This window comes from Leucoraja erinacea, chromosome 3 (assembly GCF_028641065.1).
Source record: "Leucoraja erinacea ecotype New England chromosome 3, Leri_hhj_1, whole genome shotgun sequence".
Taxonomy (NCBI): Eukaryota; Metazoa; Chordata; class Chondrichthyes; order Rajiformes; family Rajidae; genus Leucoraja; species Leucoraja erinaceus.
The window spans coordinates 7,724,478-7,749,784 of record NC_073379.1 but is presented as its reverse complement, the minus strand read 5'-3'; the positions used below and the strand labels follow the sequence as shown (position 1 = coordinate 7,749,784).

Here is a 25,307-nt window from a genome sequence, read left to right as displayed (position 1 = left end):
ACTCTGCACAGAAAGCACCCGTAGTCAGGATTGAATCCTGATTTCAGGTGCTGTGAGGCAGCAACTCTACTGCTGAGCCGCTGTACCTGATTCCATGCTGTATCGGCAAACCAAAATAAAATGGCTAATGACAGAATCAACCTAAAAAAAAAAAAAGGTATCACAACGTCAAATGAGTGAAAAACATTCATAGGTACTATCAAGAAGGGAATAGAGGCAGTAGGTTTAGTTTTAGAGATACAGCGCATAAACAGGCCCTTCGTCCCACCAAGTCCGCACCGACCAGCGATCCCCGCACACTAACACTATCCCACACGCACCGGGGAAAATTTGACATTAATACCAAGCCAATCACCCTACAAACCTGTACGTCTTTGGAGTGTGGGAGGAAACCGAAGATCTCGGAGAAAACCCACACAGGTCACGGGGAGAACGTACAAACTCCGTACAGAAAGCACCCGTAGGATCGAACCCGGGTCTCTGGCTTATGGATAACGTGGTGTCAATAGTTCTTGATGAGTTTCTGGAAGAGGAGACATTGACCTTTCTGATCTCCATCACTAAGATTTTTCCAAGATGGCGCCCAACAAGGGCGACTATCCGCGTGCCAGCCACAGAACCAGATCTACAATCGCATATCACAATCACTTGACTCTTAAATCTCTACTCCTACAGCAACATTTCTTACTTTAATCATCATCCCATCGGGCAAAAGCTATAGAAGTGTGAAAACGCACACCTCCAGATTCAGGGACCGCTTCCTCCCAGCTGTTATCATGTAAATGAACCATCCTATCAACAACTAGAGAGCGGTCCTGAACCACTATCTACCTCATTGGTGTCCCTCCGAGTATCTTTGATCGGACTTTACCTTGCACTAAACGTTATTCCCTTTATCATGTACCACGTACACTGTGAATGGCTCAACTATAATCATGTATTGTCTTTCTGCTGACTGGTTAGCTGACAACAAAGAACAATGGAGGACTAGGCATGAGGGGACTGCAGTGAGGGGGAGAGAGGGGAGGAGGTGGGGGGGGGGGGGGGGGGGGGGTGGGGGGGGGGGGGGGGGGGGGGAGGAGCCAGCGTGCTTTGTGGCTGCTATTTGATGACATTGTGTAAAGTGCCTGTCCCACTTTCACGACATCATCCACAAACCTTTTTACTTGTGGACATTTTTCATCATGTTGAAAAACCGGCAAGACCTACTTGAGGCCACGAGTACCTACGCCTAGCATCACGACCTTCTACGACCTCGTGACGACCATGCTGCGAGTACGAGTCACGGGCAAACTCGGCAGAGGTCATGAATTAGGTTGTGAAAGTGGGACAGGCCCTTAAGCAAGCAAAGAATCTCACTGTGCCCAGTCACATGTGGCAATAAAGTGTTCCTATTCCATCCAAAAGCTTTCCGCTGTACCTCTGTGCACGTGACAATAAACTAAACTGAGACTGAAACAAAAATAGCACAAGGTGAAACCATCACGACTGTCTACACTGATGTCATGCTCTCTCAATCTGGTGCCCCGCAGGAGCTCATTTAAAATTAAAATGTTTCATTTAAAAATAATTATGATCAGTAATTCAAAAACAAAATTTGCTAAGTGATTGATTGATGGGTTGAGGTGCGAAACAACCAAGATTGGAAGCAACATTACTCACTTATAGGGTGGCAATAGACAATAGGTGCAGGGGTAGGCCATTCTGCCCTTCGAGCCAGCACCGTCATTCAATGTGATCATGGCTGATCATCCCTAATCAGTACCCCGTTCCTGCCTTCTCCCCATATCCCCTGACTCCGCTATCTTTAAGAGCCCTATCTAGCTCTCTCTTGAAAGGATCCAGAGAACCCGCCTCCACCGCCACGAGTAGAGAATTCCACAGACTCACAACTCTCTGTGTGAAAAAGTGTTTCCTCGTCTCCGTTCTAAATGGCTCACCCCTTATTCTTAAACTGTGGCCCCTGGTTATGGACTCCCCCAACATCGGGAACATTTTTCCTGCCTCTAGGAAACCCTTGATAATCCAAATTAATAGTCCAAACCCTTAATAATCTGATATGTTTCAATAAGATCCCCTCTCATCTTTCTGACGGAGAACTAAAATATAATTTTCAAATTGTTCATTAAATACGAGTCACATTGGCCTGGAACGGGACTCATAATGAAGACAAATTCCAAATGGAACCAAATGTAGACACAAAAAGCTGGAGTAACTCAGCGGGACAGGCAGCATCTGTTGAGAGAAGGAATGGGTGACGTTTCGGTCGAGACCCTTCAAATCCATGGAACCACATTTTTAAAATAAAAATCGGAAGAAAAGGAAAGGACAACACAGCATGGACAACGAAGGACAGCACGCTGGCGCAGCGGTAGAGTTGCTGCCTTACAGTGAATGCAGTGCCAGAGACCCGGGTTCCATCCCGACTACGGGTGCCGTCTGCACGGACTTTGTACGTTTGCCCCGTGGGTTTTCTCCGAGATGTTTGGTTTCCCCCCCCACACTGCAAAGACGTACAGGTTTGTTGGTTAATTGGCTTGGTATAAATGTACAAATTGTCCCTAGTGGGTGTAGGACAGTGTTAATATGGGGGGGGGTTGGTCGGCGCAGACCCTGTGGGCTGAAGGGCCTGTTTCCGGTGCTGAATCTCTAAAGAAAAATTATCACTAAATAAAATAAAATAGCTATAGAGGGCAACTTTTGCCATCTGAAATTCATTCCAGGGACACCTGCTTTTATCCATTTTACACATGTACATAGAGATACAGCATGGAAACAGGCCCTTCGGCCCACCAAGTCCACGCCGACCATCGATCACCCATTCACACTAGTTCTACATTATCCCGCTTTCTCATCCACTCCCTACATACGAGGAGCTCGCCTTTGGGACGTGGGAGGAAACTGGAGCACCAGGGGAAGGTCCACTCGGTCACGGGGAGAGCGTACAAACTCCGCACAGACAGCAACAGAGGTCAGCTTCGGGTCGGGTCCCTTCTTCAGTCTTCCGAAACATCGCCCATTCCTTCTCTCCAGAGATGCTGCCTGATCCGCTGAGTTACTCCAACATTTTGTGTCTATCTTCGGTGTAAACTGGCCTCTGAAGTTCCTTCCTACACAGGCCATTGTTAGCTGTGGAGTAGGTGAAAACGAGTTCCAGACAATGAGACTCAACAAGCTGACTTTGAACCTGGTACAACGACTAGGATCCCCCTACAATAGCATCCGTGGTTACGATTGATTTTAGCTTAGTTTATGGCTAAGAAATAACTGCAGATGCTGCAAAAATCGAAGGAATACAAAAATGCTGGAGAAACAGTGGGTGAGGCAGCATCGATGGAGCGAAGGAATAGGTGACGTTTCGGGTCAAGACCCAAGGGTCTCAACACGAAACGTCACCTAGTCCTTCGCAGCATCGATGCTGCCTCACCCGCTGAGTTACCACCAGGGGCGCCGGGGCGATGGCTGCCCTGCTGGCTGTCTGTTCGTTTTTCCATTCTCTTGTTCATTTTTTAGTGTGTTAAAAGTTTGTTTTAACGTTCTTCAGTTTGATTTATGAGGGGGAGGAAATCGGTTCTTACCTTGCCGGAGATGTGATTAATTTTCGGATCACATTCTCCGGCGCGCTCTGCAGCCTTCCATCGATGGAGCTGGAAGCCTCCTCGGACTGTCGCGGGCACCACCGCGGGGTGCAGACTTGACATCGGAACGGATCCCTTGCCTGGGATTGCTCCCACCGCGGCCTGAGGACTTTATCATCAAGAGCCCGCAGTCTCGGGTGAGGGGGAAGCTCCAACATCGTGGAAGGGCCGACCAGCCCCGACGAGAGGTCCGATCGCCCGGCACGGGGGAGCCGACATCCCCCCGATTTGGGAGCTGATCGCCTCGACGAGAAGGGCCCGGGCAACAGGGTCAAGATCATCCCGTCAACGGAGGGCTCGAGGCCCACGACCGAGGAAGAACTAAGGGAATGGACTTGAACTTTATTTCGCCTTCCATCACAGCGAGGAATGTGTAGGAGTCACTGTGGCGGATGTTCATGTTAAAATGTGTTTTTGAATGATCTGTGGCTTTTAAATGTACGACTGACCTGGTCAATGAAATTCCTCGTATGTTGCAAAACTGATTCTGATTTTCGTCTACCTTATCTTAGTTTATTGTCACGTGTACCAAGGTACAGTATACCCAGACTGAACCCAGGTCTCTGGCGCGGTGAGTCAGCAGCTCTACCAGCTGCGCCACTGTGCCGCCCATAATTTTAAATCCGTCGCTGGCTCTGCTTAAATCCTCAATTAACGCGGACGGTGGCATCCTGTCACAGAGAGGAATTAGTTTAATATCCTGTTCTCACCCAGCTACCCTACAAAAACCACACGGCAACTGGAATATTGGCAGCCAGGACCGTGAACAGGTGCAGAATTAGATGGAGGTCTGTTTTAGCTCAAGGCAACATGGGGAACAGCAGAGTTGTGGGGGCACTGCCTGCCTTCACTGTTATAATTAAGACCCTCTTCACAAAAAGCCAGGCAGGCCACTTCTATGAAGGATCCTCCACAAACACTTTTTCAAAAGTACCCACTGTTGAGGGGCACAGGTTAAAATAGAAAAGGTTCATCTCAATACACAAAGGGTGCAGGAGTAGGCCATTCGGCCTTTCAAGCCAGCACTGCCATTCAATATGATCATGGCTGATCATCCACAATCAGTACCCCGTTCCTGCCTTCTCCCCATATCCCCTGACTCCGCTATCTTTAAGAGCCCTATCTAGCTCTCTCTTGAAAGTATCCAGAGAATTGGCCTCTACCACACTCTGAGGCAGAGAATTCCACAGACTCACAACTCTCTGTGAGGAAAAGTGTTTCCTCATCTCCGTTCTAACTGGTTTACCCCTTATTCTTAAAGCGCTCCATGGCTATCAACACAGAAACAGTGATCGCTGGTATTATATGACAAAGGGTTGATGAATCTGTGGAATTCATTGCCACAGACGGCTGTGGAGGCCAAGTCAATGGATATTTTTAAGGCAGAGATAGATAGATTCTTGATTAGTACGGGTGTCAGGGTCAGAACAAGGCCATTTGGCCCATCAAGTCCACTCCGTCATTCAATCACGGCTGATCTATCTTTCCCTCTCAACCCTATTCTCCTGCCTTCTCCCCATAACCCCTGACACCCGTACCAATCAAGAAGCTATCCATCTCTGCCTTAAATATATCCACTGACTTGCCAATTAATTCCACAGATTCACCACCCAGACTAAAGGTTGAATGGCAGAGTAGACATGATGGGCCGAATGGCCTTAATCTGCTCCTAGAATTTATTAATTGATTTCCTTCAGAACAGTGGAGATCTATGGGCCATTTGAGCATGGCTCTTGAACATGACTTGATGGGAAGGGGTTACCACAGGCAGGTCTGAAGAAAGGTCTCGACCAGAAACATCACCTATTCCTTTTCTCGAGAGATTTAAGAAAAGGGAGAAGAACTTTATCTTTTTTTTTAATTAATCTTGAGAGGGGCTGAGAGACAAATGAAAGCAGAGAGCATTGCAGTACAGGAACAGGTCCTTCGGCCCACAATGTTCGTGCCGACCGAATTCTGTTCCTATCACTTATGAAACCCACGCGGTCACAGGGAGAATGTACAAACTCCATACCTACCGCACCCATAGTCAAGGTCATAGGTTCATGAGTGATAGGAGCAGAATTAGGCCATTCAGCCCACCAAGTCTATGCCATTCAATCACGGCTGATCTCTCTCTCTCTCTGAACCCCATTCTCCTGACTTCTCCCCATAACCCCCGATACCCGTACTGATCAAGAATCAATCTACAGTATCTCTGCCTTAAAAATATCCGTTGACTTGGCCTCCACAGCCTTCTGTGGCAATGAATTCCACAGATTCACCGCCCTCTGAGTAAAGAAATTCCTCCTCATCTCCTTCCTAGAGAAAAGTCCTTTAATTCTGAGGCTATGACGCCTGGACCTGGACTGGCTCTCATCTGTCTGAACAGGATTCATATCCCTCCATTTTCTGCATATCCGTGTAATAGGAAAGATGCTGTCAAGCTGGAAAGAGTGCAGAGAAGATTTACTGGATACTCTCAGGGCTAGAGGGTCGGAGCTATAGGGAGAGGTTGAGCAGGCTAGGACTCTACTCCTTGGAGCGCCGGAGGATGAGGGGTGATCTTATAGAGGTGTACAAAATCACGAGAGGAATAGATCAGGTAGAGTCTCTTGGCTAGAATTGGGGAATCGAAAACCAGAGGACACAGGTTTAAGATGAGGGGGAAACATAGAAACATGGAAAATAGGTGCAGGAGGAGATCATTCGGCCCTTCGAGCCAGCACCGCCATTCATTGTGATCATGGCTGATCGTCCCCAATCAATAACCCGTGCCTGCCTTCTCCCCATATCCCTCGACTCCACTAGCCCCTGGAGCTCTATCTGACTCTCTCTTAAATCCATCCGGTGATTTGGCCTCCACTGCCCTCTGTGGCAGGGAATTCCACAAATTCCCAACTCTCTGGGTGAAAACCTTTTTTCTCACCTCAGTCTTAAATGGCTTCTAAGAATTAGAAAGATTTAATTGGAACCCAAGTGGTAACGTGTTCTTTTTCACACAAAGGGTGGTGGTGGGAGTATGGAACGAGCTGCTGGAGGAGGTAGTTGGGGCAGGGACTATCGCAGCGTTTAAGAAAGATTTAGACTGGTACATGGATAGGGCAGGTTTGGAGGGATATGGGCCAAAGGCAGGCAGGTGGGGCGAGTGTGGCTGGGGGCATGTTGGCCAACGTGGGCAAGTCGAACGAGGAGACAGAATTTCGGTTTGATGGGTCCCAGCGGGAAGGCAAGAGCTGTCACAGATTAACGGTTAAGGTTGGGAAGCTACGAACACGGCCATTCCGATGTTACATCACTTCTTATTTAAACCTGCTGGACAGATATGGCAGAGTTATTTAAAAAGGCCTGTGATCACAGGGCCATGTTTGAACACCCCTGCATCTGCTTATATATAGGTACGCAGGGCTGAAAGGAATCAGAAGCATTCACGGCGTCAACCAGTTCGAACTGGAAGAAGGAGACCGCACGCTGGCAATTAAAAAAGCATTAAAAAAATAGATCTAGCATTCATGTGATAGGAGCACAATTAGGCCATTCGGCCCATCAAGTCTACTCCGAATTTGGTTCCTATCACTTATGAAACCCACACCATCACAGGGAGAATGTACAAACTCCGTACCTCCCGCACCCATCGTCAAGATCATAGGTTCATGATTGATAAGAGCAGAATCAATCAAGTCTACGGCATTCAATCATGGCTCATCTATCTCTCTCTCTCCGAACCCCATTCTCCTGACTTCTCCCCGTAACCCCCGACACCCGTACTGATCAAGAATCAATCTATCTCTGCCTTAAAATATCCATTGGCCTCCACAGCCTGCTACGGCAATGAATTCCACAGATTCACCACCCTCCGAGTAAAGAAATTCCTCCTCATCTCCTTTCCAGAGGAATGTCCTTTAATTCTGAGGCTATGACGCCTGGGCCTCGACTCTCCCACTAGTGGAAACATCCTCTCCACATCCACTCTATCCGGGCCTTTGACTATTCGGTAAGTTTCATGACACAGTAAAGGAACTAACATTGTTCAGCTACATCAGAGACCATAGAAGATCGAGGGGCCAGATTCACAACTGAAGAGCTGTGCGGCCAAAAGGTGTCACAAGTTAATTTAGTTTAGTTTAGGTCAGAGATACCACAAAGAAACAGGCCCACCGAGTCCGCGCCACCAAGCGATTCCCGTACACCAACATTATCCTACACATACGAGGGACAAGTTCCAATCTTTACCAAAGCCACTTAACCTACAAACCTGCACGTCTTTGGTAGTGTGGGAGGGAACCGGAGCGCCTGGAGAAGACCCATGCAGGTCACGGGGAGAACGTACAAACTCGAGACAGAGGGGGTCGTAATCGGGATTGAAGTTGGGACTCTGGCGTTGTACGGCAGAAACTACCGTTGCGCCACCGTGGTCCTTTAAGATCAAGATGGCAGTCAACCCAGGCGACTATTTGCGTGCCAGCCACAGTAGCAGATCCACAATCACACATTACAATTGTGCCACACTCTTAAATGTCTATGCCGACAGCAACATTTCTCAATTTAACTAGGATTCCTTATCATGCATCAATACTGTAAATGTATCGATTGTAATCATGTATTGTCTCCCTGCTGACTGGTTAGCACGCAACAAAAGCTTTTCACTGTACCTCGGTACACGTGACATTAAACTGAACTGAAACTGACAATTGGTATAGAACATAGAACATAGAAAATAGGTGAAGGAGGCCATTTGGCCCTTCGAGCCAGCGCTGCCATTCATTGTGATCATGGCTGATCGTCCACAATCAATAACCCGTGCCTCCCTTCTCCCCATATCCATTGATTCCACTAACCCCTAGAGTTCTATCTAACTCTCTCCAAAATCCATCCAGTAATTTGGCCTCCACTGCCCTCTGTGACGGAATTCCACAAATTCACAACTCTCTGGGTGGAAATTTTTTTTGTCACCTCAGTCTTTAATGGCCTCCCCTTTATTGTAAGACTGTGGCCCCTGGTTCTGGACTCGCCCAACATTGGGAACATTTTTCCTGCATCGAGCTTGTCCAGTCCTTTTATAATTTTATATCTTTCTATAAGATCCCCCTCACCCTTCTAAACTCCAGTGAATACAAACCTAGTCTTTTCAATCTTTCCTCATATGACAGTCCCGCCATCCCAGGGATCAACCTCGTGAACCTACGCTGCACTGCCTCAATCGCAAGGATGTTCTTCCTCAAATTAGGAGACCAAAAATGTACACAATACTCCAGATGTGGTCTCACCAGAGCCCTATACAACTGCAGAAGAATGAGGTATGAATGACCAGCCACAATCTGTCATGCATTCTCCAAACTGCATTACAGCATGAAGGCAGCATCAAAAGCGAGGTGGAGTTGGATTCACGGGAGGTTGGTCTTTGGAGGGGAGGATGCTCCTCCAATAGCAGAGCATCCTGGACAATACAGCTCACCCCCTCCACGACACACTGGTCAACCTGAGGAGCACCTTCAGCAACAAGCCGGTTCCACCAAGATGCAGCACAGAACGCCACAGGAGACCCTTCTTCCCAATAGACAATAGACTGCGTGCAGGAGTAGGTGCATTTAACGTGATCATGGCTGATCATCCACAATCAGTACCCCATTCAAGCCTCTCACCATATCCCCTGACTCCGCTATCTTTAAGAGCCCCATCTAACTCTCTCTTGAAAGCATCCAGAGAATGAGCCTCCACTGCCTTCCGAGGCAGAGAATTCCACAGATTCCCTGTGGCTATCAAATTGTACAACCCCTCGCCCCGTCTGTTGTGGGGTAGACCGATTCCTCTTCTCCCCCCCTTTCCCCATTTCCCTGCCCCCACCCTCCCAATCTTTGCACATCACCAATCCTTTCCACTCGCCACTTTAATTTCATGTTTCATGTATCTTGTTGTGTTTTTATGACTGTTGGCAGATCAGTTTCCCTCCTGGGATAAATAAAGTTGGATCGTATCGTATTAGAGTAGATATTCGGGGGTTGGGACATAGAACCGGCAACCTCTGGAGGCAAAATGCCACCAAATCCCAGCGAGCTGTTGGTCTGCATCATCGAATCTCAAAAAGGAGCGGCTTCAGGGCAGAGGAGAGTTTTCATCGTAATTTACCAAACTTTCCAGGGTTCTGGAGATGTCCCAGAAGTCTATGTAAATATTAAAAAAATGCAAATGTAATGGCTCTTTTCAAGAAAGGAGGGCAGGCAGACAAAACAGGAAACTATTGGCTCGTTAGCCTAATATTGGATTTTGGGAAAATATTAATATCCATTATGAAGGTAGACAACAATGCTGGAGAAACTCAGCGGGTGAGGCAGCATCTATGGAGCGATGGAATGGGTGAGATTTTGGGTCGAGACCCGAAACATCACCTATTGAAGAAGGGTCTCACTTCTTGAAGAAGGGTCTCGACCCGAAGCATCACCTATTCCTTCGCTCCATAGATGCTGCCTCATCTGCTGAGTTTCTCCAGCATTTTTGTCTACCTTCGATTTTTCCAGCATCTGCAGTTCTTTCTTAAACAAAAATACACATTATGATGGCAATTGTGGAAGAACAGTTAGAATATCTTAAAACAATGCAGAGGTGCAAAGGGACTGAGGAACGCACGTGCAGGACTCCCAAAAAGTTAATTTGCAAGTTGAATCAGTGGTAAGGAAGGCAAAAGCAATGTTAATATTTATTTTGTGGGGACTAGAATACAAAAACAGGGATGTGACGCTGAGGCTGGATAAGGCGCTGGTCAGGCCGCATTTGGAATATTGTGAGCAATTCTGGGCACCGTATCTGAGGAAGGATGTGCTGGCTCTGGAAAGGGTCCAGAGGAGGTTTACAAGAATGATCCCAGGAACAATTGGGCTAATGAATGATGAGCAGTTTGCGGCACTGGGCCTGTACTCGCTGGAGTTTAGAAGGACGAGGGGGGGAACCCTATTGAAACTTCCCAAAAGATGAAAGGCCTGGATAGAGTGGATGTGGACAATAGGGCCGGTCTCATTGGTTTGGATAGCATGCAAAACAAAGCTTTTCACTGTACCTCGGACCACGTGGCAATAATATGCCTCAACCACAACCTAAAGTCCAAGATGATCAATCATTTTATGGAGGGCGGCATGGCGGTGCAGCGATAGAGTTACTGCCTTACAGCGCTAGAGACACAGGTTCAATGCTGACTACGGGTGCCGTCTGCACGGAGTTTGTACGTTTTCCTCATGACCTGCGTGGGTTTCCTCTGGGTGCTCCCACATTCCAAAGGCGTACATGGTTTGTAGGTTAATTGTCACTGGTAAAATGTCCGTGGTGTGTAGGATAGTGCTAGTGTGCAGGGGAGATCGCTGGTCAGCGTGGACTCTGTTGGCAGAGGGGTCCGCTTCCACGCTGTATCTCTAAACTAAATTAAAAGACGGCATACTGACCCTGACAAACCAAGTGAATCAATCAGTAATTAATGCCTGTCCCAAGAGATTTTGCTGAGAAATTGGGTCAGGAACGCAATTACAATTAGGCCCCTTAATGCATATATTTATTAAGCACCTGGCCCACCTGGATGGCGTCTCAACTATCCGAATGAACTAAATAGTTAATGTGCCCAGCAAGACTAGAATTGGAACATGAAGCGTACAGTTTTGGTCTCCTAATTTAAGGAAGGACATCCTCGTGATTGAGGCAGTGCAGCGTAGGTTCACGAGATTGATCCCTGGGATGGTGGGACTGTCATATGAGGAAAGATTGAAAAGACTAGGCTTGTATTCACTGGAGTTTAGAAGGATGAGGGGGGGGGGGGGTGGAGATCTTATAGAAACATATCAAATTATAAAAGGACTGGGCAAGCTAGATGCAGGAAAAATGTTCCCAATGTTGGGCGAGTCCAGAACCAGGGGCCACAGTCTTAGAATAAAGGGAAGGCCATTTAAGACTGAGGTGAGAAAAAAAACCGTTTTCACCCAGAGAGTTGTGAATTTGTGGAATTCCCTGCCACAGAGGGCAGTGGAGGCCAAGTCACTGGATGGATTTAAGAGAGAGTTAGATGGAGCTCTAGGGGCTAGTGGAATCAAGGGATATGGGGAGAAGGCAGGCATGGGTTATTGATTGTGGGACGATCAACCATGATCACAACGAATGGCGGTGCATTAGGGTTAAGTGCCGAATGGCCTCCTCCTGCACCTATTTTCTATGTTTCTATGAGGTGAGCTGATAATTTTAGATGAGCTGATTAATTTAAAATTGATTCATACTAATTAGGCTGCTACTTTCAGATACTATCATTTTTGAGATTCTTTTTAGACTTCTGACTTTAGAGAAACAGTGCGGAAACAGGTCCACTGAGTCCGCACCAACCAGCCATATTCCGGTACACTAGAACTATCCTACACACAATTTGAGATACAAAGACAGCCAGAACCTTTGTTCACAGGGAGGAAACATCAAAATGTTGGAGGGAGAATAATTTTAAGGTAAACGTCTTTGGAGTGTGGGATAAAACCGGAGCACCCGGTGAAAACCCACGCAGTTCACGGGGAGAACGTACAAACTCCGTACAGACAGGCACTCGTAGTCAGGATCGAACCTGGGTCTCTGGCGCTGTAAAGGGCCTGTCCCACTTTGGCGACATTTTCTGCGACAGCCTAAAACGAGGTAGTCGCGGCGTGGTCGGGGCGTGATGCGGGGCGTGACGCGGGGCGAGGCATGTAGTGACGCGCGGCACCTCCCACCCCCCCCGGAATTGGAATGTTACGTGATAGCCCCCTTTATTGCCACTCATTGCGTTCTGCCATCCAGCCAACCTGCTATCCATGATAGTATCTCCCCTTTGATACCATGGGCTCTCATCTTCCTTAGTAGCCTTCCATGCAGAATCCCTGGTGTTGGTGTCTCCCTGTCGCCCCTGGATTCTGGAATGTTCGAAATCTTCAGGCGACATCCGGGTGCCTTATCCTGTCGTGCGCCCGGTCCCACGCTGACGCGCGCTACCCTGCGGGTGGCGGCAGTGACGCGGGTATATAAAGCGCCGACTTATCCATTAACAAGTTGTTGGTCCTTAGATTTATTGTAGATAAGTCAACAAAATAGAGAGAGTACAGAGGAGATTTACTAGAATGTTGCCTGGGTTTCAACAACTAAGTTACAGAGATAGGTTGAATAAGTTAGGTCTTTATTCTCTGGAGCGCAGAAGGTTAAGGGGGGACCTGATAGAGGTTTTTAAAATGATGAGAGGGATAGACAGAGTTGATGTGGACAAGCTTTTCCCTTTGAGAATAGGGAAGATTCAAACAAGAGGACATGACTTCAGAATTAAGGGACAGAAGTTTAGGGGTGATATGAGGGGGAACTTCTTTACGCAGAGAGTGGTGGCGGTGTGGAATGAGCTCCCAGTGGAAGTGGTGGAGGCAGGTTCATTGGTATCATTTAAAAATAAATTGGATAGGCATATGGATGAGAAGGGAATGGAGGGTTATGGTACGAGTGCAGGCAGGTGGGACTAAGGGGAAAAAAATTTGTTCGGCATGGACTTGTAGGGCCGAGATGGCCTGTTTCCGTGCTGTAATTGTTATATGGTTATATGGTTATATGGTTATAAGTTCATTGCCAATGTGATTATTATACTTCGGTGTCACCTTCGTGTGTTGTGAAGGCGGGTTACGCGGAGTGTCGTAGCTTGACGTGACGGTGACGCGGACTGTCGTACAACTTGACGTTTTTTCGGGCGGCAGTCACCGACGTTTGCAGTCGCCGAAAAAAATCGCAAAGTAGGACAGGCCCTGAATGCAGCAACTCTACCGCTGCACCATCGTGCTGCCTCATTTTGTTATCTGGTAACAAGCCAACGCAGGCAAATTCCATTCTTGTTTCCCAAGGAACGATGAGAACACAGAACAGTCACAGTCACAATGCATCTGCCAAATATGAGGAAGGGTTCCGAGCCAAAACGCCACCCATTCCTTTTATCCAGAGATACAGCCTGGCCCGCTGAGTTACTCCAGCAATCTGTGCCTATCTTCAGTATCAACCAGCATCTGGCAGTTCCTTCCGACACATGATGACAAGATCAACTCTTACCAGCCTGCGCATAACTGTCACGATTCAATGTCTCTTAAACGCCACTATCGCAACTGGTTTCACCTCCACCTTGCTATTGAGGGAGTGCAGCGTAGTTTCACAAGGTTAATTCCCGGGATGGTGGGACTGTCATATGCTGAGAGAATGGAGCGGCTGGGCTTATACACTCTGGTTCTTAGAAGGATGAGAGGATATCTTATTTAAACATATAAGATTGTTAAGGGTTTGGACACGCTAGAGGCAGGAAACAGGTTCCCGATGTTGGGGGAGTCCAGAACCAGGGGCCACAGTTTAAGAATAAGGGGCAAGGCATTTAGAACGGGGACGAAGAAACACTTTTTCTCACAGAGAGTGGTGAGTCTGTGGAATTCTCTGCCTCAGAGGGTGGTGGAGGCCGGTTCTCTGGATACTTTCAAGAGAGAGCTAGATAGGGCTCTTAAAAATAGCGGAGTCAGGGGATATGGGGAGAAGGCAGGAACGGGGTACTGATTGTGGATGATCAGCCATGATCACATTGAATGGCGGCGCTGGCTTGAAGGGCCAAATGGCCTACTCCTGTACCTATTATCTATTGTCCTCATTGATAATTTTGATTTTCTTCTCTCAAATTCTATAAATATTGTAAATAATTTCTGAGTGGCTTACCACATATTCTATTCATATGATCGCAAGGACTTTTTATACCCTTGCTAGCCTGCTGTAGTTATAAGCTCACTGAAAGCACACTGTTTACAGTAGGATAGAAATAATTAACAGTAATTGTTGACTTTGGCAAAAATCTGATGTTGCCCAGGTACAATTCCCATTTGTAGCAGTTTTGTTCTACCCTTGACTGAAGTTCAACTTTAAAAAAAATGTTGGTACGCGTTCAAGAATGCGGTACACTCATGCATGCGAGAGAGAAAAATAAGATAAATGTCTTTTTGTACAATAACGTTGCACGGGGTACCAGGGAGACGTGGAAGCGGGCATCGCTGGTCGGCACGGACTCGGTGGGACGAAGTGCCTGTTTCCGCGCTGCATCTCTAAACTAAGTCGACTTTAGGGTTCAGAGACACGGCACAAAAACAGGCCAGTCCGCAGCGACCAGCAATCACCCTGCACAGCGAGTGGTCACAGCAGTGGAAGGCAACCTCATCTCCATTACATAACTACATCACTTCACCAGATAAAAGCTGTCCGGGGTCTGACCTCCCCAGAGGAGCATGGGTGAAGCTCAACAGACTTGGTACTGGAGTTGGGCGTTTCAATGCCAGCGTGTGGAGATAGATTCAGATTCAGATTCAATTTTAATTGTCATTGTCAGTGTACAATACAGAGACAACGAAATGCATTTAGCATCTCCCTTGAAGAGCGACATAGCAAATGATTTGAATAAATAATAATAAGTGTCCGGGGGGGGGGGTGGTGATTGGCAGTCACCGAGGTACGTTGTTGAGTAGAGTGACAGCCGCCGGAAAGAAGCTGTTCCTCGACCTGCTGGTCCAGCAACGGAGAGACCTGTAGCGCCTCCCGGATGGTAGGAGGGTAAACAGTCCATGGTTGGGGTGAGAGCAGTCCTTGGCGATGCTGAGCGCCCTCCGCAGACAGCGCTTGCTTTGGACAGACTCAATGGAGGGGAGCGAGGAACCGGTGATGCGTTGGGCAATTTTCACCACCCTCTGCAATGCCTTCCGGTCGGAGACAGAGCAGTTGCCATACCATACTGGGGGTAGATGGGGGCTCCGCCAGAGCCCAGCCTGTGAATGTGGAGCAGAACAACAGACGGCCAACCATGTCATCTCTGGGTGCCCGCTCTACCACCCACCAAATGGAGCTCAGGGCCCGGCAGACATTGACGCATTGACAACAACCCGGCTGCTCAACACCCGGCTTGAGATCTAACTATTCCTTTGGTTTATTTATGTTCCACTCGCAAGAAGGACAAGATCCCACTACACACTGGGGATTATTTAACCATTTTTCCCAAAACCTATTAATCTACAAATCTGCACGTCTTTGGAGCGTGGGAGGAAACTGGAGAACCCGGAGAAAACCCACGCAGGTCACGGGGAGAACGTACAAACAAATCTTTCATTCCGTCACCCCTTGACTCGCACATTTGCACCCCTTCCCCTCCGCCTGCATTCCTTCCTCTGGCTTCACAATTTGCAACTCGACAATCCTTGTGTCTCACACCTTCCGTGACTTCATCTCTGGCCTTCGTCCAACCATCTGCCTATCATAACCCTCCCTCACCCATTGTCCTGCCCTTCCTCTCTTCCAGCTTTCCTTGCCCCGCACGACAATCAGTCTGAAGAAGGTTCCTGACCCCAAATGTCACCCATCCGTGTCCTCCAGAGATGCTGCCTGATCTGCTGAGTTACACCAGCATTTTCATGTCCATAAGTGATAGGAGCAGAATTAGGCCATTCGGCCCAACAAGTCGACTCCGATACTCAATCATGGCTGATCTATCTCTCCCTCCCAACTCCATTCTCCCGCCTTCTTCCTATAAACTCTGACACTAGTACTAATCAAGAATGTATCTATCTCCGCCTTAATAAATATCCATTGACGGCCTCCACAGCCTTCTGTGGCAATGTATTCCGCAGATTCACCACCTGCTGACTAAAGAAATTCCTCCTCATCTCCTTCCTCATGGAACGTTCTTTAATTCTGAGGCTGTGACCTCTAGTCCTAGACTCTCCCACCAGTGGAGACATCCTCTCCACATCCACTCTATCCAGGCATTTCACTATTCGGTACGTATCAATGAAGTGCCCCCTCATCCTTCTAAACTCCAGCGAGTACAGGCCCAGTGCCGACAAACGCTCTTCTTATGTTAACCCACTCATTCCTGGGATCATTCTCATATTTTGTATCTATCTTCGGTTTAAACCAGCATCTACACTTCCTTCTAAAACACACTATGGACCACCTCTTGATTTATTGTGGACTTGGTTTATCCTCTAATTATGTTTTTGTGTGTAATTAATACTTTGTACAGGTTTGTAGGTTAACTGGCTTCGGTAAAATTGTCCCTCGTGTGTGGAATAGCACTGGTCAGCGCGGACCAAGTCCGCTGAAGAGCCTGTTTCCACACTGTATCTCTAAAGTCTATAGTGGGTCAAAAGCCTTCTTGTTTAAGAAAGAACTGCAGATGCTGGAAAAATCGAATGTAGACAAAAATGCTGGAGAAACTCAGCGGGTGAGGCAGTATCTATGGAGCAAAGGAATAGGTGACGTTTCGGGTCGAGACCCGAAACGTCACCTACTCCTTCGCTCCATAGCTGCTGCCTCTAAAGCCTTCATCATTCTTTGCAATGTCAATTATTCTGGACACATTTTTAAATGATAGACACAAAATGCTGGAGTAACTCAACGGGTCAGGCAGCATCTGTGGAGAGAAGGAATGGGTGACGACGTTTAGGGTCGAGACCCTTCTTCGGGCTGAGAGTCAGGGGAGAGGGAGCCTAGAGATATGGAAGGGCAAGATGTAAAAACGACAGATCAAAGCAGATGGTGATCGAGGAGATGCAGCTGAGGGGAAGGTGACAATATGAGGCAGACAAACAGTAATATTTATTCAGGAGGACATTAGAACTAGTCGGAGAAGTGGGATGATGGAGGGACGGAGAGGGAAGGAAAGCAAGGGTTGAATGAAGTTAGTGAAATCAATATTCATACCGCTGGGTTGATACTGTGGCTGGTTAATAAATACAAATTCTGGTGGAAGCAAGCTTTCTCAAACACACACATCGCCCAGTCACGTGTGTGTGTGTGTGTGTGTGCGTGTGCGTGTGTGTGTGTGTGTGTATGTGTGTGTGTGTGATGGTGTTAATGTGCAGGGATCGCTGGTCGGCGCGGACTCGGTGGGTCGAAGGGCCTGTTCCCGCACTGAATCTCCAAACTTAACTAAACTATTCTTTTTGCAAATGCAGCTACAGTTATGATGCGGTAAGGAATGCCAACCATCTGCATAAAGTCCAAACAAATAATCAGGGGACTGAATGACTAACTAATCGTTTTAATGCTGGCAGTTCTGAGAAAGACTCGTGACACATTAAAATAAATGTTCAACTCGCTTTCTTGCAAAAAAAAATCCCCCTTAGATCTTTAGTGAGGTACCTCGCGGAAACAGGCCCTTCGGCCCATTGAGTCTGGACCGAGCTGCGATCACCCCTCATTCACTAACACTATCCCACACACACTGGCGACAACTTACAATTTTAGGCTGTGGATGCCAAATCAATAGATACTTTTAAGGGCAGAGATGGATAGGTTCTTGATTAGTACGGGTGTCGGGGTTATGTGGAGAAGGTAGGGGAATGGCGATGGGAGGGAGAGATAGATCCTGGCGGAGTAGACTTGATGGGCCGAATGGCCTAATCCTGCTCCTATCACTTCAGATTCAGATTCAGATTCAATTTTAATTGTCATTGTCAGTGTACAGTACAGAGACAACGAAATGCATTTAGCATCTCCTTTGAAGAGCGACATAGCAAACGATTTTGAATAAAAAAATAAATAATAAGTGTCCGGGGGGGGGGTGATTGGCAGTCACCGAGGTACGTTGTTTAGTAGAGTGACAGCGGCCGGAAAGAAGCTGTTCCTCGACCTGCTGGTTCGGCAACGGAGAGACCTGTAGCGCCTCCCGGATGGTAGGAGGGTAAACAGTCCATGGTTGGGGTGAGAGCAGTCCTTGGCGATGCTGAGCGCCCTCCGCAGACAGCGCTGGCTTTGGACAGACTCAATGGAGTGGAGCGTGGAACTGGTGATGCGTTTGGTAATTTTCACCACCCTCTGCAATGCCTTCCGGTCCGGTTGTGAACCAATGAAAGAGACGAGTAATGTGTCGGAAGGAACTGCAGATGCTGGTTTAAACTGAAGACGGACACAAAAAGCTGGAGTCATTCAGAGGGCCGGGCAGCATCTCTGGAGAGAAGTAAATGGATGACATTTCGGGTCGAGACCCTTCTTCAGAAAGAGATGGGTTGTCCAGTGGAATTCATCAGAAAACGGTCTCTTTTCTGACATTTCATTTGAGTAACAAGGAACATAATTAGACCCGCGCGACCTTAGGATGATATAGTGTGCCTTTGGAAGGCTTAAGTGATTTAGTCCTGTTGTTATGGTGATCAGCAGCAAAAGCCATGACTTGTATTACAGAATATTAACACACTCCTCTCCCCATGGCCAGCATGGAGGGAAAATAACCCTCTCTCACCAGGGACACGAGTCATTATCATCTCTGCAGTGAAATTGTCAACTTAAGGCCAAGTCTTTGGGTATTTTTAAGGTGATGATTGCCAGATTCTTCAACATGTTCATGTGATAGGAGCAGAATTGGGCCATTCAGCCCATCTAGTCTACTCCACCATTCACCCATGGCCGATCTATCTCTCCCTCCTAACCCCATTCTCCTGACTTCTCCCCATAACCTCCGACACCTCCACTAATCAAGAATCTATCTACGCTTTAAAAATATCCATTGACTTGGCCTCCACAGCCTCCTGTGGCAACGAATTCCACAGATTCATCGCCCTGTGACTAAAGAAATTCCTCCTCATCTCTTTCCAAACAGAATGACCTTTTATTCTAAGGCTACAGCCATTGGTGCTAGATTCTCCACTAGTGGAAACATCCTTTCCACATCCACTCTATTTGTATAAACATCAGGGGTTATGGGGAGAAGGCAGGAGAATGGGGTTGAGTGGGAAAGATAGATTTGCCATGATTGAATGGAGGAGTAGACCGAATGGGCTAATATTGCTCCTATAACTTATTAATAGACAATAGACAATAGAGGCAGGAGTAGGCTGATCATTCACAATCGTACCCATTCCTGCCTTCTCCCCGTATCCCCATGACTCCGCTATCTTTAAAAGCCCCATCTAACTCCCTCTTGAAAGCATCCAGAGAACTGCCTCCGCTGCCCTCCGAGGCAGAGAATTCCACAGACTCACAACACTCTGTGTGAAAAAGTATTTCCTCATCACCGTTCTAAATGGCCTATCCCTTATTCCTAAACTGTGGCCCCTGGTTCTGGACTCCCCCAACATTGGGAACATGTTTCCTGCCTTTAGCATGTCCAAACCCTTAAATCCTATATGTTTCAATAAGATTCCCTGTCATTCTTCTAAATTCCAGAGTATACATAGAAACATAGAAACAAAGAAACATTAGGTGTAGGAGTAGGCCATTCGGCCCTTCGAGCCTGCACCGCCATTCAATATACAAGCCCAGCCGCTCCATTCTATCAACATATGACAGCCCCGCCATCCCGGGAATTAACCTTGTAAACCTACGCTGCACTCCCTCAATAGCAAGAATGTCCTTCCTCAAATTAGGAGACCAAAACTGCACACAATACTCCAGGTGTGGTCTCACTAGGGCCCTATACAACTGCAGAAGGACCCCTTTGCACCAATATTCAACTCCTCTTGTTATGAAGGCCAACATGCCTTATACCTAATGAAGTTGTAAAACTTAGTCCTTTCTGCAATTTTACCAGGACTAAACCAGTGATGATTTCCTCTCAACTAATTTAAAAAAAACTAGGACTCTATTCCTTGGAGCGCAGGAGGGTGAGGGGTGATCTTATGGAGCTGAACAAAATCATGAGAGGACTAGATCAGGTAAGCACACAGAGTCTCTTGGCCAGAGTTGGTGGAATCGAGAACCAGAGGACATAGGTTTGTTGAGGGGATGGGGGGGGATTTAACATGAAACTGAGGGGTAACTTTTTCATTCAAAGGGTGGTGGCTGTACGGAACGAGCTGCTGGAAGAGGTAGTTGCGGCAGGTGGAATCGCAACATTTAAAAAACCTGTGGAGTGGACAAGCTTAGAGGGATATGGGCCAAACGTAGGCAGGTGGGACTAGTGTAGATGGGACATGTTGGTCGGTGTGGGCAAGTTGGGTCGATGGGACTGTTTCCACGCTGTACGACTATGAAAGAGGGCTTGTCTAGGAGAATATTAGATAAAAGAATGGAACGAGAATCTCGTAATGTTAAAATAGTTTGAGTAGAAAACAACTAATTGGCTTAAGAATTCCCAGTTTGTTAATTAAAATAGAAAAGTTTGAAATGGAATCAAAAGGATTTGTCCATTCGGCATAACATGTTCTTTTTTTTTTTTTTTTTTTGAAAATATTTTTTATTGGAAATAGGTAAATAATTTATTACATCATTACTGTCTTACATTTTTAAATTGATAATATTGTCGGTTATTATTACATTGTCTCCAATACTTTTTGCCTTTTTCTTCATTTTTTTTTAAACTAGATAGAAATAAGATAGATGAAATAGAGGAAGAAAAGAAAGGAAAGAAAAACAAAAACAAAAAAGAAAAAGAAAAAAAAGGGGGAAAGAGATAGTTAAAGAAGAATGGAAAAATTTATTAAAAATAAAAAACATCGTTCGAGATAACGTACATTTCAGAGTGTAGCATTTCATGGATTTTTAGGACAGTGCTAGTCAGGTTCCTGTGCTGAGACCCTTTATATCAATAAAAGGAGACCATGTTCCAAAAATGCCTGTTTGCCAGGTGGGAAAATCTGAGTCTTTCCCACGTTTAAGGGTCATTTCTATAATCCACATTTTGATTGGTCGGCCGTAGGGCCTTTGGGCGAATTAATTTTTTTCCTGTTTTACTATAATCAATAAAGCTGTGTGATTCTAATGACTTCTAACAAAGAGATTATTAACAGCCACAATTCCATCAATAACTGCAACCGTTTCTTTCAGAAGTTTTTGGTATTGGTTCCAATATTGGGTGGTTTACTTTGGATATTATACTAAAAAGTTTTACCCATTTTTTTATTCATAGAGTGTCCACCGATGCTGCGCATACAGCGTGAAATTGTGGCAGGCCCAATCAGCCTGAACATTGAAACAGGTACACAGGTTTGGAGAGATATGGGCCCAATGCACCTGTCTAAACATGTGTGATAGTCCCAGCCTCCGAAGGGCCTGTTTACCTCCTCCGGACAGACTCTAACAAAGTTCCACACACCCCATCATCACTGCAACCCTTTGTGTTTTCAGAAAAGTTAGAGATTCAGAATCCCATAGCGTAAATCTTTTCAGCCTAACTTGTCACACTGCAAACACCTGTTTAAACATTGGGATAGTCACAAAAAGCTGGAGAACACCCACCACCCTTTGTGTGCAGCCCCTCAGCATCCCATGGAGCTTTTCCCCATCACCTCAAACCTATTTCCTCTGGTCCTTGATTCCCCTTCTCTGGGCAAGAGACTGTGCATGTACCCGATCTATTCCTCTCATGATTTTATACACCTCTGTACGATCACCCCTCACCCTCCTGCGCTGCAAGGAATAGAGTCCCGTCCTGCTCAACCTCTCCCTACAGCTCAGATCCTCGAGTCCTGGCAACATCCTCGTAAATCTTCGCAGACTGAAGAAGGGTTCTGACCCAAAAACGTTGCCTATTTCCTTCGCTCCATAGATGCTGCTGCACCCGCTGAGTTTCTCCAGCACTTTTGTCCTCCTTCTCAGCACCCTTTCCCGCTTGCTTCCACTGACCTCCAGAAAACCAATGGTCCCAACTGCCTGTGTTTGGCCTCCAAACCTGCCCTATCCATGTGCCGATCTCAATGCTTCGAAAACGTTGCGATAGTAAATGGCAAAATCATTTTACTCTGGATGAGAATCCAGACCATCAAGCAAATTAAATAGCCGTGACTACGTCAAAAACAGCAATCATTGCTTTGCAAGTGTAATATATATATATTTTTTTAATTCTAGAGCAAGAAGAATATTGCATCTTCACACATCCAGTACACTACAAGTTGCCACTCCTCAGTAACAGCAGCAAGTGGCATGCATGTAGCATTTTCCTTTGATACCATACAATGCTGGCCTGAAGCAGCAACTCAGACTACGTTGGGAATAACTTTAGTGGAAAGATACAGCCAAGGGAAACAAAACTATATCTCTCTACATCACCGTCTATATACCTCTAGTTTCCCTCTCCCCCGACTCTCAGTCTGAAGAAGGGTCTTGACCCAATACGTCACCTAATCCTCCTCTCCAGAGATGCTGAATGACCCGAGTAAAGATAGTGGAGTCAGGGGATATGTGGTGACGGAACTATATTTAAGAGGGAGTTAGATGTGGCTCTTGTGGCTAAGGGGATCAGGGGGTATGGAGAGAAGGCAGGTACGGGATACTGAGTTGGATGATCAGCCATGATCATATTGAATGGCGGTGCAGGCTCGAAGGGCCGAATGGCCTACTCCTGCACCTAATTTCTATGTTTCTATGTTTCTATGGAATGGGGTACTGATTGTGGATGATCAGCCATGATCCCATTGAATGGCGGTGCTGGCTCGAAGGGCCGAACGGCCTACTCCTGCACCTATTGTCTTGTAGCTGAAGACAAAACAGGTTCGCCCAAGGCTACTGCAGACAGTGGGCAGGTACAAATCTATAATTCATCAACTGGCAATATCGTCTTCTACACCCACACAAAACAAGTAACCATAAAGCAAACAAAAAGAAAGACGTCTCCCATTTTCCCCCCTCCCGTTTAAAATTTTAATACGGTGTCACCTTTCTCCAGGTGAGGTTGTCAATGAACACCGAGATGTCTAGTCTGTCTCACTTTCACGACCTAATTCACAACCTTTTTTTTTTGTTACTCGTGGACATGTTTGCATCATGCGAGAGAAAAAAACGCCCCGACCCACACACGATTAGCATCACGACCTCGTGACGACCCTGCTGCGAGTACGAGTCAAGGGCAAACTCAGCAGACTTTTAGGTCGTGAAAGTGGGACTGGACGGTCGGGGTAGGGGTACATACAATTTGTATAGAGCTGCACATTATTTAACGTGCCTTCCAAGAACAGGAATTCTGCATTGATCGGAGCCCCGACTATGAGGCGGGCCTTTTGAAATGCTTATATTATCCATTGCGTTATAAAAACATCCCCCCCCCCCCCCCCCCCCAAAGGGTAAAATAGCAACGTGTACAGAACAGAGGCTGGGACTAGTACTGGGTGTTAGTGCTAGGACATGTCTTGGCTTAATTGATCTTAGCGACCACCCATTCATTCCCTCCCCCACCCCAGTCCACCCACCAGTTTCACTGCCCTCCTGTTTCATTTGTTACCGTTTGTAATATCTCGTTGTCACCTTCCCCTCAGCCAACAATGAACCACCCTGCATTGTTCACGATGGTGTCTTGAAGATGGACACAAAATGCTGGAGTAACTCAGCGGGACAGACTCTTGTCTGGAGAGAGGGAACGGGTTCCATATCTCTAGTCTCCCTCTCCCCTGCCTGACTCTCAATCTGGAGAAGCGGCTCGACCCCAAAAACCCACCGACTCCTTCTCTCCAGAGACGCTGCCTGACCCGCGGAGTTACTCCAGTATTCTGTGTCTATCCAGAAAAAAAACCCAGCTTCTGTAGTTCCTTCCTACACATTTTGTGTCTATCTTCAGTATACATCATCTTCTATGCTTCCTACATATTTTGTATCTATCTTCAGTATAAACCAGCTTCAATACATGCGTCTTACCTTCAGTCTGAAACGTTGCCTATTTCCTTCGCTCCATAGATGCTGCTGCACCCGCTGAGTTTCTCCAGCACTTTTGTCTACCTTCTATATATTTTGTGCCTATCTTCAGTATACACCAGCTTCTATAGTTCCTTTCTACACACTCTGTGTCTATCTTCAGTATAAACCAGCATCTGCAGTTCATCCCTACCCACCCTCCTGTTTGTTTCCACGTTCAGCGCGCACACACACATACACACACGACCCATTGTCGATTCCCCCTTACCTTGATATCCCCGAGCACCAGGCGACCAGTTTCAATGCGAGGGTCGCCACGGTTGATGTGTGAACCAGAGGCGATGGGAGAGAGGGAACGAGAGAGAGCTGCAGCCTGTGTGGACCCTGGGAAGATCACTCACTCACACACACACCTGCTTGTTCAGTGAAGTCTGTCCCAATACACCAGCGGCGGCAGTGGACATAAACAGTGCACCGTGTCGGAGCTAAAGGGTATACTCCCTCTCCGATAGTCAGCGGACAACACACACACACTGTTGTGAGGTTACATCGCAGCCTCTTCTGCTGCACGAAAAACACAGCCTCTGTTCTCTGATACTAGAATTGTTCCTTCGCGTTTCCAGGTTCTTTCTCTCTCTCTTTCTCCCTTTCCCTTTCTTTCTTTCTCTTTCCCTCCGCCCGCCTCTCTCCTTCTTTCTTTCCCTCTCTCCCCTTCTCTCTCTCTCTCCCCCTCTCTCCCTCCCTCTCTCTCCCTCTCTCTCTCTCTCTCCCTCTCTCTCTCCCGCTCTCCCTCTCTCTCTCTCTCTCTCTCTCCCTCTCTCTCTCTCTCCCGCCCTCTCTCCCTCTCACTCTCTCTCGTCTCACTCTCTCCTTTCTCTCTCACACCCTCTCTCTCCACCCCTCTCCCTCCCCTCACTCTCCCCTCTCCCCCCAATCCCTGTCTCTCTCTCCTCACCCCAATCCCTCTCTTTCTCCCCCCAATCCCTCTCTTTCTCCCTCTATCTCTCCTTCTCACCCCTCTCCCCCTCTTCTCCCTCTATCTCTCCTTCCCCTCCCTCTCCCCCCACCTCTCTCAGTCAGCCCCTCCAAAAA

General features: G+C 47.1%; 1 protein-coding gene across 1 annotated transcript in view; it reads right to left on the bottom strand.

The window, feature by feature from the left end:
• LOC129695217 (sorbin and SH3 domain-containing protein 2-like) overlaps positions 1–24,923 on the bottom strand; it is a 234,464-nt gene extending 209,541 nt beyond the window's left edge. The window contains exon 1 of the mRNA XM_055631996.1: positions 24,484–24,923. The gene's annotated coding sequence lies outside the window, so the exon portion shown is untranslated. The remainder of the gene's footprint in view (positions 1–24,483) is intronic.
• Positions 24,924–25,307: the final 384 nt, after the last annotated feature.